The following is a 14,395-nucleotide window of genomic DNA, read 5'->3' as shown; positions in this document are numbered from 1 at the left end:
TTTAAACCTAAATTTCATGGATGACTCAAACATGCCTTAGAGCAGTGTTGGGGTTTTGTCTCCCACTACACAGCTAGCTCTCAGAGAGCAGGAACAAGATTCTTCTGGATATTCTTTCCTTCCAAACTCTGAAAACTATACATTCAAATTCTCCTAAACTACATATAACAGGTTCCCAGGGGATGCTCCAATCACACTTTTTTCAGTCCCCAAGGGTCTGATTTCATGCTCTTTAGAGAAATACCCTCATGGCAGACTAAAAGCAAAAAGCTGCCTCAAGCTAGTTGTGTTACTCTGAGCAAGCTGTGGAATCTCCCAGGGCCTCAGTTTCCTTCTCTGTAAAATGGAGATGCTACATTTGCAATATCAGCTTCTCAGGGATTATGGTAAAAACAAGGTAATGTATGCAACATGTTTTGTGAACCTGTATATAAACAAAGATCATTTTTATTTAGATTTTCTTAAATCCATACTATCTTGTCTCCCTTTTTCATACTTTTCTTTTTTGTGTATAGCTTCATTTTTTCTTTCCTTTCCTTTTCCCTTCCCCTTACTTAAAAAAATGAAAGATAATAATCCCCCTTTTCCTAAAGCTACTTTTAAGAGATTAATTATTGTTTAAATGCTAAAAAGCTGAATTGTTTTCATACCATGTCTTGAAGCCTCCATTTTTCATTATGCCATAATAAGTATTCCAGAGTTCCACAACTTTTTCATGTTTAGGACTTCTAATTTTCTGTGTACTCTTCCATGGTGATTAAAAATCGGGTTTGTTAAACCATTCACTATCCTTTGCTTCCAGTGGGCTGCAACCATAAATTTTGAGGGCGCTGTCGTCTTTATGACAATCATTTTTGTTTTCTTTCTTGAATTTCTGAAGGTAATATTCTCAGAAGAGCCACTTTGGGAAAAAAGGGGATAGGGATTTTTGTTATTTTCATGATTTATGCCTATTTTTTCCCCAGAATATATGAACTGTTTTCTAAGTCCCCAATCAAGAAAACCTACCTTTTGTTCAATTCTAGCCAAACAGGCCCAAATATGACATGCCAATCTCTGCCAGTTTTCGTGCTTACAATGCCCACCCTCCTCCAATCTGCGTTTACTCACATGACCACCTTCCTTGTATTATGTCTGTGTGGATAAAATTACAAGATGGAGTCCTTCCACGATTCAGAAGAACATAAGCCCCACGAGGGGAGGAGCTGTGACTTTTTCATTTTGTATTCACAGCACTTAGCATAGGGCCTTGCGTGGGTAAAGTACTTAAGTACTTAAGGTCTGTGTGTTTTTAAATAGGTGAACAAAATTCTAGGCACTGTCCCTCTATTTTCTAGCTTTAGTTCCACTGTACAATTTCTAGCACAAAATAACATGATTGATTTTTTGGTAAACATCACATGAAAGCAATCGCTATCATTACTAATATATTCTTATAAATTGTTTTGCTTTCTTTTATTAGCAAAGTCATGCTCACTTTTTCCTCATTTAAATTATGGGTTTCTCTTCCAGATTTCATTATATTATAGAATGTTAGAGCTGGAAGAGACCCGAGAAGCCATTTGATCCGACCCTCTCTTTTTACGGATGAGGAAACAGACCCTTGGGAGACAAGGAGGACTAATGACGGGATAGAGGTGTGGCTCTCAGCCGGGTATCCTTTTCACTCGACTGCACCCAGGCCTCTGGAAGGGGCTCATGTTTGAGTGTTTCCCTCCTATTATTAAATTCAAAGGCCTCTAGTTCAGGGGCTCAGGTGGGCACAAACACTTACAGTTTCGAATGTGACTAACAGCCCGGGAGAAAATCAAAATGAGCCCCAAGATATAGCCCCTGAGGGAGAGGTCTCTGAAGGAGGGGCAGGCCGGGTGCAGCAGCTGGGCAATAAAGGAAAAGAAAGCTTCCCATCAGCAGCAAATGGATGTTTCTCCCAAGAGGGTATGTTGGGAGCCTGCGGCCTTCCCAGCAGGCCATTCTGCCCTGGAGCCTCAGCATTCAAGGGCTGCAGAAGGATGAAGAAAGGCAAGCATCTAGGAAAGTTGAAACTAGACTGGGGAGGCTTTGAATTCTGGGAGAAGGGCTGTAAAAGGTTACCATTTCTGTCTGAGGCGTCAGACTCTATTAGAAAGTGGCCACGTGCAGAACTTCGAAAACTACAAATTAAACTTTCTCTGTAGCACCTTTTGTTAAACATTTCCTAATTACATTCTAATTCACCACTTCGGAGTGTGGGGGATTGTTTGGGTCTGGGGACCACAGGATGACTCCTCCACTTTAGTCAATAGGTAACCATGGATGGCTTTTCAGTAGAGAAGGACGAATTTGGAAGATCAGTGTGGGTGTTAAGTGGTAGTTCAGGTTGTATGGGCAGGGGAGAGGCTGGAATCAGAAATCAGAATCATTTTCATGTTATGAATGCTCTGGCAGTCCCTTCTCTCAGAGTCCTTTAAATACAAAGAATGAAATATATTAAGAAATCGCTGAGGAAGAAAGTATAGACAAGAAAGAAAACAAGACAAATGGCAGGACCTGGAGAGAATGGTCCAGAGTTAAGATGAAGGAAGAGGAGAGAGGTCAAAATATGAGGAGAACGGACCGCCAAAAGATGATCAAGCGGGAGAGACTCAACAGTGGGAAAAAGCCTGAAAAAGGACCTTAGTGTTAAAAATGTCACTGGTGACTTTGACCCAGTCACTGTGCTGAGGGTTGGAAGCAGTGGATTGAGGAGTGAGTAGATAGTCTACTTTTCCAAAAGTCTACTAAGTAAAGAGAGAGCTAGAACAAAATGTGAGGGAGGTGGGGGAAAGATTAGATGTGGGTAAGCAGGGGTGAATGACTCAATCTAGAGGATACTTTGGAGAGTGGGGCTGATAAATGAATCAAAGTGATGATAAGATAAAAATGTACAAGTGGAAGAATTATCCTTGTTAAGGAAGAAGGATACTTTAGCAGTTTGGAGACAGTGAATTTAGTGCTGGATTTAGAGTCGAGAAAACTTGAGTTCAAATTATGCCTCAGTGACCTAGCAATACAATTACTCAGGCTGTATCCCAAAAAGAATTAAAAAAAAAAAAAGAAAAAGAAACAATATGTATATTATTTTATATATACATATAATGTATATTATATTTTATACAATATATAACATATATTATGTTACACATTATATATTATTATATATAATATATATTACACATATACATATTATATAATGTATATTATATGTATATATAGTTACAATCTCTTTTCTAGTAAAGAATTGGAAATTGAATCAGCAGGATGATTTCAGAAAAACTGAAAAAACTTACATGAGCTAATAATATAAAGTGAAATGAGTAGAACCCAGAGAAGATTGTACAAAATAACAGCAATACTGTATGATGATAAATTGACTTGACTCTTCTTGGCAATACAATGACTCAAGACAACTCTGAAGGACTTAGGATGAAAAATGTTATTCATTTCCAGAGAAAGAACAGATGGAGTCTGAATACAGATCAAAACATACTTTTAAAAAACTTTCATTTTTTAGGGTTTTTTTTTGGGGGGGTCTGTGGTTTCTTTTACACATGACTAATAGGGAAACATGTTTTGCATGATTACACATGTATAACCTATATAAAAGTGCTTGCCTTCTCAATGAAGGGAGTAGGGAAGGAAGGGAGGGAATTTGTCTCTCAAAATTGACAAAGAAAATGCTGAAAATTGTTTTTACATGTAATTTGGAGAAAATAAAATACTGACATTAAATTTAAAAACATTATGGCTCAGACATGTATTTTGCTGTGTTATTCTATATCTCCCCTCTGATGCTCATCTGTAAAATGGGAATAATAGTACCTACTTCTTTTATCTTTTATCCATATTAAAGCCCTCAAACAAACCCTGGGCAAGTCACCTAATCCTCTTTGCCTCAGTTTCCTCATCTGTAAAAGGAGCTGGAGAAGGAAAAGGCAAACCACTCCGGTATCTCTGCTCAGAAAACCCCAAATGAGGTCATAGAGTCAGACATGACGGAAATGAACAACAACAAAATAATCCAGTCTCTTGTTCCACTTTAATCCCCTCCACAAACTCTATCCAGCTATTTGGGCGCATGTGCAGCCCCTTAACACCACACACCACGCTCATGCCTGTGCCTCTGCATAATTCCTCATCCGACAATGTTCTGCCTCCTCCCTTCTTTCCTTTGGTAACCGGGCTTCCCCTTCTGCCCTCTGACTTAGGGGGAGCTGATAACCGGCAGTGATTGCTGACCTAAGTTGGGAGTCATTTGTCAGACTGAGAAGTCAACATTAGGAACCACGGGCAAACCTGGAGCCCATGGCAGGGAGGTTCTTGAATTGAAGAAATACAAGACTTTTTTCCCTGGGCAGGATCTTGGGAGACCAATGTCTGGAAAAGAGGAAAGTCCTGGTCTGGTACTGCATTATTAAACTATGATGCATGGAGGGAGGATGATTGCTTTTAAAGGCTTCTTTTCTATGGCAGGAAACATCTCAACAGAAGATTTGAGGAGCCAAAGGACAGCGGGGATGGCCAAGACGGAGAGCAGCTGGCGGGGCACTGTCCGGGCCCTCCAAGGGCTGCTGCCCAGGTTAGACAAGAGCTGGGAGCAATCTGGAGGTGAAGGAGAAACCAAAAGGTCGGCCTTGGTGACACCTAGTGGGAACCCTGGGAACTGCAGGTGAGCTGGCTGAGAGACAAGGGGGGACAGCAGAGCGTGGGGCTTGCTGGACAATGCTGGTGCCCTCATATTGGGCATCCATCGATTTTAAAGCAGGCTGCACGTCCCATGCTCAGTAATCCCTTCTCTTCCCCATATGGAAATGCTCACAGTTCATGATTTGCTACTTCCTGGAGCCCGGGGATGTTGGGGTTTGTAACGGGGCTGGGAGACCCAGGATGTGAACAGGGATGGGGGTGAGTTGTTTCCTCACTTATAAAATGGAGATAAAAAAGCCTGGAGAACTGCTGGGAACATTACATGAGAGTGTGTTTAAAAGCACTTTGCAAACCTTAAATTACCATGTAAACATCAGCTATGATTATAGCTCTTTGGAAAAGTTTTTTTTTTTAAACTATTGTTTTTCTTTTCTCTAATCATCATCATAATAATGATAAATAGTATTTACATAGTGCTTTAAGATTTAGCACTTTATAAATATTATCTTATTTGATCTTTCCAATAATCCTACCAGGTAGGTGCTATTCTTCCTTTTACAGAAAAGGAAACTGAGAGAGGCAAAAGTGCCAAAGGTCATGCAGCCACTAACTGTCTCAATAAAATTATCTTGCTTTAATCTGCAGGGAGTTGTTCTCCATAAAAATAATAAAGCCATGTAAACATTTTCCCGGGCTTCCTGAGCACAAATTACAAGCCAAAGAAGGAATCCATCAAAATGAGCTCGAACCCTCTGTTCTAAAGGAGTCCAACACAAAGATGACACAAATTCACGTAGTTTGAGCGTTCACAATAATCATTGATGTAAACAGGAAGCATCAATCTACCCAAGGCTTAAGTGTGTAATTGAAGGGGACCAAATTTAGGAAGTTCTGCTGATGATAGTTCCTTCCAATTAAATGATGCTATGACAACAGCAGACTGCACCGTCTGCAGCTGGAGGCAGCGTGGAGGAGCACTTACTGTCCTTGGGGAAGTGACACTCTCTCTTTTTGGAAGCAATCGGGGTTAAGTCACTTGCCCAGGATCCCACAAGTAGCAAGTATATTGAACTCAGTCCTTCCAACTTCAGGACCTACTGTCGCACCCCCTATTTGCCCTGACTGGATTTCTGAGTGATTTTCTCTTTATAAAATGAAGGTATTGGACGTGATAAGATCCCACCAGCCTTGGGCCTCAACCTCATCAATACCTTCAGTCCCTGGGAACCCCCTTTTAAGGAGAGAGCTCAGCTTGGAACATCCCAAGTCTCACCTAGCCGCTCCACTTGGAAGACATGTCACATTCGAGTCCCCAGTGCCTGGCCCAGAGGAGATGCTTAAGAAATGTTTTCTGACTGACAAAAGTCCCTCCCAGCTCTCAATCTGTGATACTCTTATATTATCGATGGGAACCTTCCCTAACTAATCCTCTTACCTTAGATGGGTATAAGGAGCTTTCTACATGAAGAGGATTAATTCAAAGATACTCTAATGACCCTGGTGTTATCTTGAACACAGATTTTAATAAAAACTTAATCTAGACACAAGGGTTTTTGCCTTTTTTTTTAAGGTGGAGAGGGTGTTTTTGGTGGTCATTCTCCCCTCCCCCAGAAAATTAAAGTTTCTTTCTCTAAATCATTTATGATACTTATGTCACAGTGACCACCCTTCTCCACTTTCCCCAAGATAACAGATCCTTGTAAGATTAAAACACACACACACACACACACACACACACACACACACACAATTCCGTCAGGTATTTTCTTAGTTACTGAGGCCTAATCAAACAGTTCTTGATCCAATCTCCCCCTCAAAAAAATCCCAAGCTAAAAAGCTGTATAAATAACGTAACTGTCTCCAACACAAATGAGATAATCGCTGTAAAGGGCTTACAGCACCAGCCTCGCAGAGCAAGCACTGCATAAAGGTAAGCCACTGCTAGCACTAAGAGCTTGGCAGCCAGTCCTGGGGTGACCAGATGCAGAACAGGGATATCGGACCGAGGCCTTTTCACTGATGTGCTTCAGGAACTCCAGCAAAATTCCAGCTGATCACAAGAACAAGTTTCATCGCAGAAGTAACCCGCACCGTGTTGCACGTCTCAACCTTTGATGAGTCCTGCTATGGGCTGAGGGCAATTTACTATCCACAAGGACGAGCTCTAGACTAGGAGAGCTTTGGGCCCCGGGACACCTTCTCAACAGTATGCTTTAAAGTACAGTAAACAAAATACAGATGATATCAAAGGACACCAATCATATTGAAAGAGTTATCAAAATATTTAAACAGCCACATTCACAGCTTCTTGCTCTGGACTCTTCCTCTTTTCTGGAATACAGAACATCACCAGGGGAAAACGAGTGGCTTCAACATGGCCCACGCAGGACAATAGCAACCATGGCTCCTCATACCATGTGTCCAGAGAGAATAGTATGTCCTTCATTCTCTGGGTTGCTCTCATAAAAAACTTTCCAGATTTCTTTGAATTTATCAGACTTGTCCATCTTAGCATCATAGTTTTCCACTACAATTTGTCTATTCCTTTACTGTTGGATACTTTTATGGTTTCCAGTTATTAATATGTAAGAATGTTCTTTGGTTTTGATAACAATTTCAGGGAATATTCCCAACACTAGAATTTAATGGGTTCAATGGTTTGACCTCATATGGGCAAGATACATAACCTTATTTAGCTTCAGTTCTTCATCTATAAAATTAGGAAAACGGACAAGTGACTTTTAAGGTCCCTTTCACATCTAAATCTGTGAATTTATAATTTTTCCTGTAGGTTGAATTAAAATGAGATAAAAGTTATTTTTGTCATTTTAACTCTGCATTGTAAAAATGTTCTCCAAAAAGATTCACATTAGCAAGTTTACCAGCAATGAGTGGTACCCCTTGTTCTTAAACTCCACCAGTATTCAGTTTTATTCCTTTGCTTTATTTTTTTCCAATTTGATAGGAACTTAACACCATGCCTGGCACATAATAGGCATTTAATATTTATTGACTGATTATGTGTTACTCTCACTTGTTTAAATTTGACTATTAGTGAGGATAATTTTTTAAGCGATTAACCATGTATTTCCCTTTTGTAAATGATATCCTTTAATCACTCTAAATTTAAAATTACTTTGATTTTTAAACAGCTATTAGATGACATTTTGTTTTGCTTTTTTTACTTGTATTTTATCCAATGTTATTTTTTAATTATATTATTTTGTGGAACTTTAAAAAGTATATCTATCTTGTACCTAATAATGCCTTCAATTTAGTAAATTAAAAATATTACAAGATTGTATTCTTTGTGAATAATTAATATAACAAAAGATTATTCTTGAAAAGCCTGAATTAGTTCTGCTATGGATCTAGCAGGGTCAGCTGCTTTTCTGATAATTCTATGAGGATTGGTCTTATTTCTTTCTTGAAGACTAGTCTATTAGATATTAAATTTCTATCACATCAGTTTGCTCAATTTATATTTTTGTTGCTAATCTATTTCCTTTACACTCTTGATTTTTTTTTTTTTTTTGGCATTTGTGAGGAATATTTCCTAATAATAATTCTTTTTTTTTTTTTTTCCTAAGGCAATTGGGATTAAGTGACTTGCCCAGAACTCAGGTCCTTCCAGACTTCAGGGCTGGTACTCTATCCATTGTGCTACCTTCGCTGTTCTTCTAACAATATTTTTTACCTCTTTTAGATCATGATTTCTCCTTTATTACTGTAATATTTATTCAACAAGTCATTCAAATCTGTTTACCATCAATCCTATTATTTTATCCCATTCTATAAAGGAGAGCTAAGGCCCCTTTTACTATTATAATTTATTTCCAGTTAATATCTTTTAAACTATTGAACTGCTTGGTATATACCAATTGAGAACTGTCATACACATGTATGTATGTATATATTTCTGTTTCTATACACATATACCTTTATACATCTTGTCTCCAATTTTTTGGGTAATTTAAATTCTATTTTATCAGATGTCATTAATGATACCATAGTTGGTTTTTTTAAAACCTGTAGTGGCCTGACAAATCTTAATCCTCTTAATTTTAATCTAATTATGCCTTTTGCAATGATTAAATCAACAAGCATTATTAAGCTCCTACTATAAACCCCGAGTTTTTTTTTTAATTGAGTTATTTTTTATTGGATTTCTGTTGAGTTATTTTGATCTTTTATTCTTTTTTCTCTTACAGGATATATAGTGAGGGACTCTGGATGTGAACTGGGATTGTTCCATCAGAAAGCTTTGGTCTGGGTTAAGTTGGGATGGGGAGTTGTGTGCTCTTTGGGGTCTGGCTGGTTAAGGGGAAAGAGAAGGAAGGAAATCTTATCAGCTTTAGGGAAGAAGAGGAGAGTTTGCCAGGTCAGCAGAAGAAGTGGGACTGAGCTTTGTCCCAAATGCCAGGAAAGCCTAAGCTCCACTTTTTGTCTTTGGCTGAAGAGTGTAGGATGATCACAGCGGAGAATAGCTCCAGGCTCTAGCCATCTAGTCCAAGAGGGGCAAGGCAAATCAAGAACTTCCTAGACTTTGGACTGTCAGAAGTTCCCAGAACTTGTTCCTGTGGTAGGATCAGGAAAAGTTGTGCATTTAGTTCAATAAGTCAATAAGCACTGTGTGCAAAAGTGCAAAAGCACTGGGAGAGTCCTAGAGTTTCCATCACCATTCCCCAAGATGGCCACACCTTAGACTTCATAATCACTCAAAACTGCTCTGCTTCTAAGCTCCTGAAGACCAATAGGTGGCCATTTCAACAATAATTTTAACCTTCCTGACTCCCCACTCATGTGGACTAGCCTTCCCTGGCTCCTTTACTCCCTCCTCTGGCTAATTCTCCATCTATCTTTTTTACTTCCTCTCCAGAACTGCCAAACACAGCTAGGAAAAATCCTGCAGCTTTTCTGACCAAATCCTCAGATTTATGCTCCTTCCTCTCAGGGGAGCTTCCACTGTTGTCTTTGGACCCTTCATTTCTTCCTCATTCCCCATCTCCTCTTCTCTACAGTGACTGTGGTAAAGCATCTTTGCTTCTCTTTCCCTTTCACATGACCCTGCCTTGAGATAAGGCTAAGAGGGAATGACCTCCACTCCCTCTTTGCTTTTTTAAACCTCTCTGTCCTCATGGAGCCACTTATGAATTCTTCCGATATGACATTTTCATATTCTACTTTATCTTTGGTACGGTTATAAGGCCTCAAGGGACATGGGCTGGACATTAACCTAATCTTGTACCATGCAGTAGGTAGAACACTATCATCATTCATTCAAGGTTTCCATTCACCAAATATTTACTGGGCTCCCTCTACTCTGCTCCTTCTAAACCTATGTCCCATCCCCTCCTCTCCTGCCTCCTGACAAGATGACCCTCCCTCCATGAATGCCCTTGATTCCATCCCTCTTGTCTTCTTGCTGATGCCACTTTGTTCATCTGCTCCCAGTCAGCTTTAATCTCTGTCCAGTAATCCTTTGTCCTCAATTTCCTTTTTTTTTTTTTTGGCTGAAGCAATTGGGGTTAAGTGACTTGCCCAGGGTCACACAGCTAGGACGTATTAAGTGTCTGAGGTCAGATTTGAACTCGGGTCCTCCTGACTTCAGGGCTGGTGCTCTATCCACTTAGCCACCTAGCTGCCCCCTGTCCTCAATTTCTGAGCTCATCTGTCTCCCTCACCTTTTTCCTCCTAACTTCCCAGAAGAAGAGATGATGCTCCGCCTCACTTAATCCAACCAATCAGGTTACACAGCCAGGAAGTGTTAAGTGAACCTTAGAGATGCTTTTTACCATCTCTACTGGGGAGACTTTTAGGGCTGCATCTCTAGCCCCCAGCCTTCCCACAACTGCTGCTGGACACCTCCCACGACACCTCCACTTCCACAAGTCCAGAGTGTCCCAAACCAAACTCCCATTCTCTTCCCAATGCCCAATACACTAGAGCTGCTCCAAGCTCCATCTTCCCAATCAGCCAAGATCAAAACCTCCCTCTCCACTTTCACTAGGCACTTTCACTCCCCTCCTCAGCTTCAGTCCCGTTGCTGTCTCATAATGGTCCTCCCATTTGTACCACCCCTCAGAGTTCGGAGACTCAAGCTTCTGGACTATTATGATAAAGCTCTTCATTGTTCCTGACCTCTCCCCAATCAATCCATCCTTCAACCACTGCTATGAAAACGACCCTACTCCACATCCCAATCAGGTCATCCTTTGGTACCAGCTGTCTGCCAAATAACTTCTGATGCCCCTGCCACAATTTGGCTCCAGTGGCCATCTTTCCAGATTTCTCTCACACTACTCCCCAATTTGTGGACCTGATGCCACGGTCACGCCCCACTCCTGCCTTACTCTTTTCCACCTTTGTGCCTGTTGATGTGACACCTTCTGCCTGTGAGAAGACATCTGCCCATCTGCCCCTGCTGAAAGCCCTTTCTTTGAGCTCCAGCTCAGGCGTCGGCTCTTCCAGGAAGCTTTCCATGTCTTTCTTCCATCCTCAAGCTCTCTTAAGCTAGAAGTGTCATCTCCTCCCAAAACTTCTGATAATACTTTCTCTGGATGCTTGCCTCCTCTGTAAGAATGCTTACAACCTTCTGCCTCGAATTGCAGCCACTGGCTTCACGGACCCCCTGCAGATGATAAACACCCTGGTCTTACAGACTGTCTTGCATGCAATATGCCTTGAACCATTATTTGTTCGGTGAGCTGAGGATTGACCTCTTTCCTGTCAAGGCTATCTTAAGAATGAACACATAAATGCACATGAGCCCTTATGATACCTCTTCTAGATCATTAGGTTTGGAGCTGGGAGGTGTCTCGTGTCTTCAGAGATCAAATTTACCCCCTCCTCCCCATTTGACAGATGAGGAAACTGAGGCTCAGAGAAATTCAGTGGTTTCCCAAGATCCTAATGAGTTTGTGGCCAAGCCAGGATTTGACAACAGGCCCTTTCACTCCACACCTCAATGTGACAAGGGAGGAGTGATGTTTCTAGCATGATTCTCACAACAATCTCTTCAAATGATGGTGCTGAAAAGGGGAGCTTGGAAAAGTACAGCCTGACCTTTTCCAAAGATGACCCCACTTGATGACAAGGCTCACCTGAGGCTGCTCTGCACCAGAGCCACAGAGCTGGGATGGAGCATTACCATGGAATGCTTCTTATTTTTCTTTGCCTTAAGGATTTCAATCTTAATTCTTCCAATTAAGTCCATGCTCCAGTCCCCAGCTCTGCAAAACTGAAAAGCTCAAGAGTGTCACTACCCTCCCAGGAATCATGCTGACTTCTGGGAATGAGCTTTATTGATGGGGTTGCTATCATCACATCAAACTGGCATGAGGGTGCATCATACAGGAGACTACGGTAACTGGCAAAATCAGGCAGCTCAACAATTGAGCACCAGGAAATAGAGACAAGAAGAAACGATCCCTGTGTTCAGAGAGCTTCCATTCCTGAGAAGAGGGTTCTAAGTAGATACAAAAGAAAATAAAGGTATTATAAAAGGGGGGGGGGGATGTGGAGGTGCTTTCAATTTCATTTTGAATTTCTAGCTTTACTTTCTCTGGAAAAGCCTCCAACATTTCCCAGCATCCTAAGTGGTTAAAAAACAGATGTAGGAAAACTCTTGAAGTTGAAGCCTGAAGCACAAATGACAAAACCTTTCCCTCTCCAGACTCAGTTGACCTCAATAATCACTGCACTTGAACCCAAACCCTGCCTACTCTTGGGGAGCAGCTGGTCCCATTCAAAGTCTTCAAAGGACTCGGTGGACCTTGTCTGTTTATGGCCTCTATGCGGCTGGCCCTCCTGACAACCAATGCTAAAAGCAGCCAAGAGAACTCAGGAGAAATACTTCCGGGAATCATACAAAGCTGAGTAAAAGCCCCCAGATCTAAAACAAGTTGGGAACCCTTCTAATTTCTGCAAACTACAAAAGAGAATTAGGGGCCTGCAGATTTAATTTGGATGTCTGAAATTCTGCATCCACATTTTGCCTTTTCCCCATTTTTAACATTTGAGATTCTAAATTTAAACACACAACAATAGGGTTCACCAGTTTCCTCCATATTGAAAAAGTTGTCCTTCCCCCACCTTATGACAAGATTCTGAACTCTTAGAACCGGGAATGAGACCCGGTGCAGGCGCTTCCCCTCACACCCAAGCTTGGGGTCAGTGCCCTTCCTGGGGCGATGCTCCCTCAGGGACACCCCCAGCTGTCCCTCCTCTTGGGCTTTCTCTGAGCAGCTAACACCTCTTACTTTAAAACGTTTTATAATTTTTCATGACACAAAAAGATAGGATGAAACAGAACCGGGCTGTGGAGACGTCTGTTTAGCGCACTCGGAAAGCAGTTTAAAAGGGCCTGGATGAACGGGGTCCTTCCCTGCACCGCAGAGGGCCGGGGCGCTACAGAAAGGCTACATTGTTTCACCCGAAGGAAGAAAGAAAAGGACCCCCCCGATCGGGGCAAGTAGCAGGAACAACCGATGGGCGGCTCGGCCCAGAAAAAGGGCAACAGTCAGTCAATGAGGCAGAAAAGTGCACCTTGAGTAGACAGGACACGGGTCACAAAGGGCCAAAGGGCACGGAAGGGGGTTCACGGGATGACCTTGGTCCAGTCTCCGCCCCATCCTGACCCCTCGGAGGCTCCGCGTTCCTCTCTGTGGAATGGGGGCACCGCGGGGGCTACTGCACCAACATCTCCCGGGGGGCCCACAGGTTCACACAGACCCCAGGCGGTCTCTAACTACAGTTCTCTCCCCGGCCCGGCCCCTCCTCTTCGGGGGCTTAAGGAGTAGCTTCTTCCGAACCCGGGGGTCCCTCGGGTGCCAGCCTGCCCTGGTTCTCCGGGCTCAGCTCCCTTCTGTACAAAAAGGAGGCTGCCCTGCTTGGCCTCCGAGGCTCTCCCAAGTTCCAGCTCTGTGCCCGGCCCGACGGCTCCGCGCCTCGTTTTCCCATTTGTGTATGAAGGGAGGGAGATTACCGAGCCTCCACCCTCCCCACCTTCTCCCCCGTGCCCTCTGGGCACACAGTAGGCGCCTCATAAAGGCTCTTGGGCGAGCGTCAGCGGCCACGGCCTGGCCCGAAGGGGCCACGTCCACCCTCCGCGAGCCTCCCCGCGCCCCGCGGGTCCCCACGCCGGGACTGCCGCCTCCTCCAGCCGTTACCTGTCACAGCTGTCCCGTCCCGGGCCGGGCGCCGGACCGAGCGAGCCCCGCCCCCGGCCGCCTTGACCGCCGCCGCGCGCGTCACGTCCTATATGTCACTTCCGGACACGCCCCCAAGCCCTCAAGTGCCCTTCGCCATGGCGGTCCGCACACTGCGCACGCGCCAAATGCTCCATTGCCCCGGGAGCTTTTGAGTCTGAGGCCACGCTGACTCGGTTGGCCCCGCCCCTTCTGGTCCCTTCAATTATGTTTTTAAAAGGCCGCTAGGTGGCACAATGGTTAGGGCGCTGTATCTGGAATCAGGCATACCACAGACACTTAGTAGTTGTATGATCCCGGACAAGTTTCCTCATTTGTAAAATGAGCTGGAGAAGGAAATGCCAGAGTTGAATCTATTAAGCACTTACTGTATCCAGGCATTGACAGCCACGCTGGGACAACAGCAAACCACAGAACCCGAGAATCTGAATCAAAATCCCCGAATCCCATGGAATCCCGGATCCTTCCACAGAATCTTCGGATCGCTAATCGCGGAATGAGAATTTCTCAGAAATCCTCTC

At 43.0% G+C, this 14,395-nt stretch overlaps 1 protein-coding gene across 1 annotated transcript in view; it reads right to left on the bottom strand.

The window, feature by feature from the left end:
* Window positions 1–13,914, bottom strand: part of MAP3K13 (mitogen-activated protein kinase kinase kinase 13) — a 145,483-nt gene extending 131,569 nt beyond the window's left edge. The window contains exon 1 of the mRNA XM_052000047.1: window positions 13,836–13,914. The gene's annotated coding sequence lies outside the window, so the exon portion shown is untranslated. The remainder of the gene's footprint in view (window positions 1–13,835) is intronic.
* Window positions 13,915–14,395: the final 481 nt, after the last annotated feature.

The sequence above is a fragment of the Antechinus flavipes genome, chromosome 4 (assembly GCF_016432865.1).
Source record: "Antechinus flavipes isolate AdamAnt ecotype Samford, QLD, Australia chromosome 4, AdamAnt_v2, whole genome shotgun sequence".
Lineage (NCBI taxonomy): Eukaryota > Metazoa > Chordata > Mammalia > Dasyuromorphia > Dasyuridae > Antechinus > Antechinus flavipes.
Note: the sequence above shows the minus strand (reverse complement) of the source record. Positions and strands in the feature narration are given on the sequence as shown.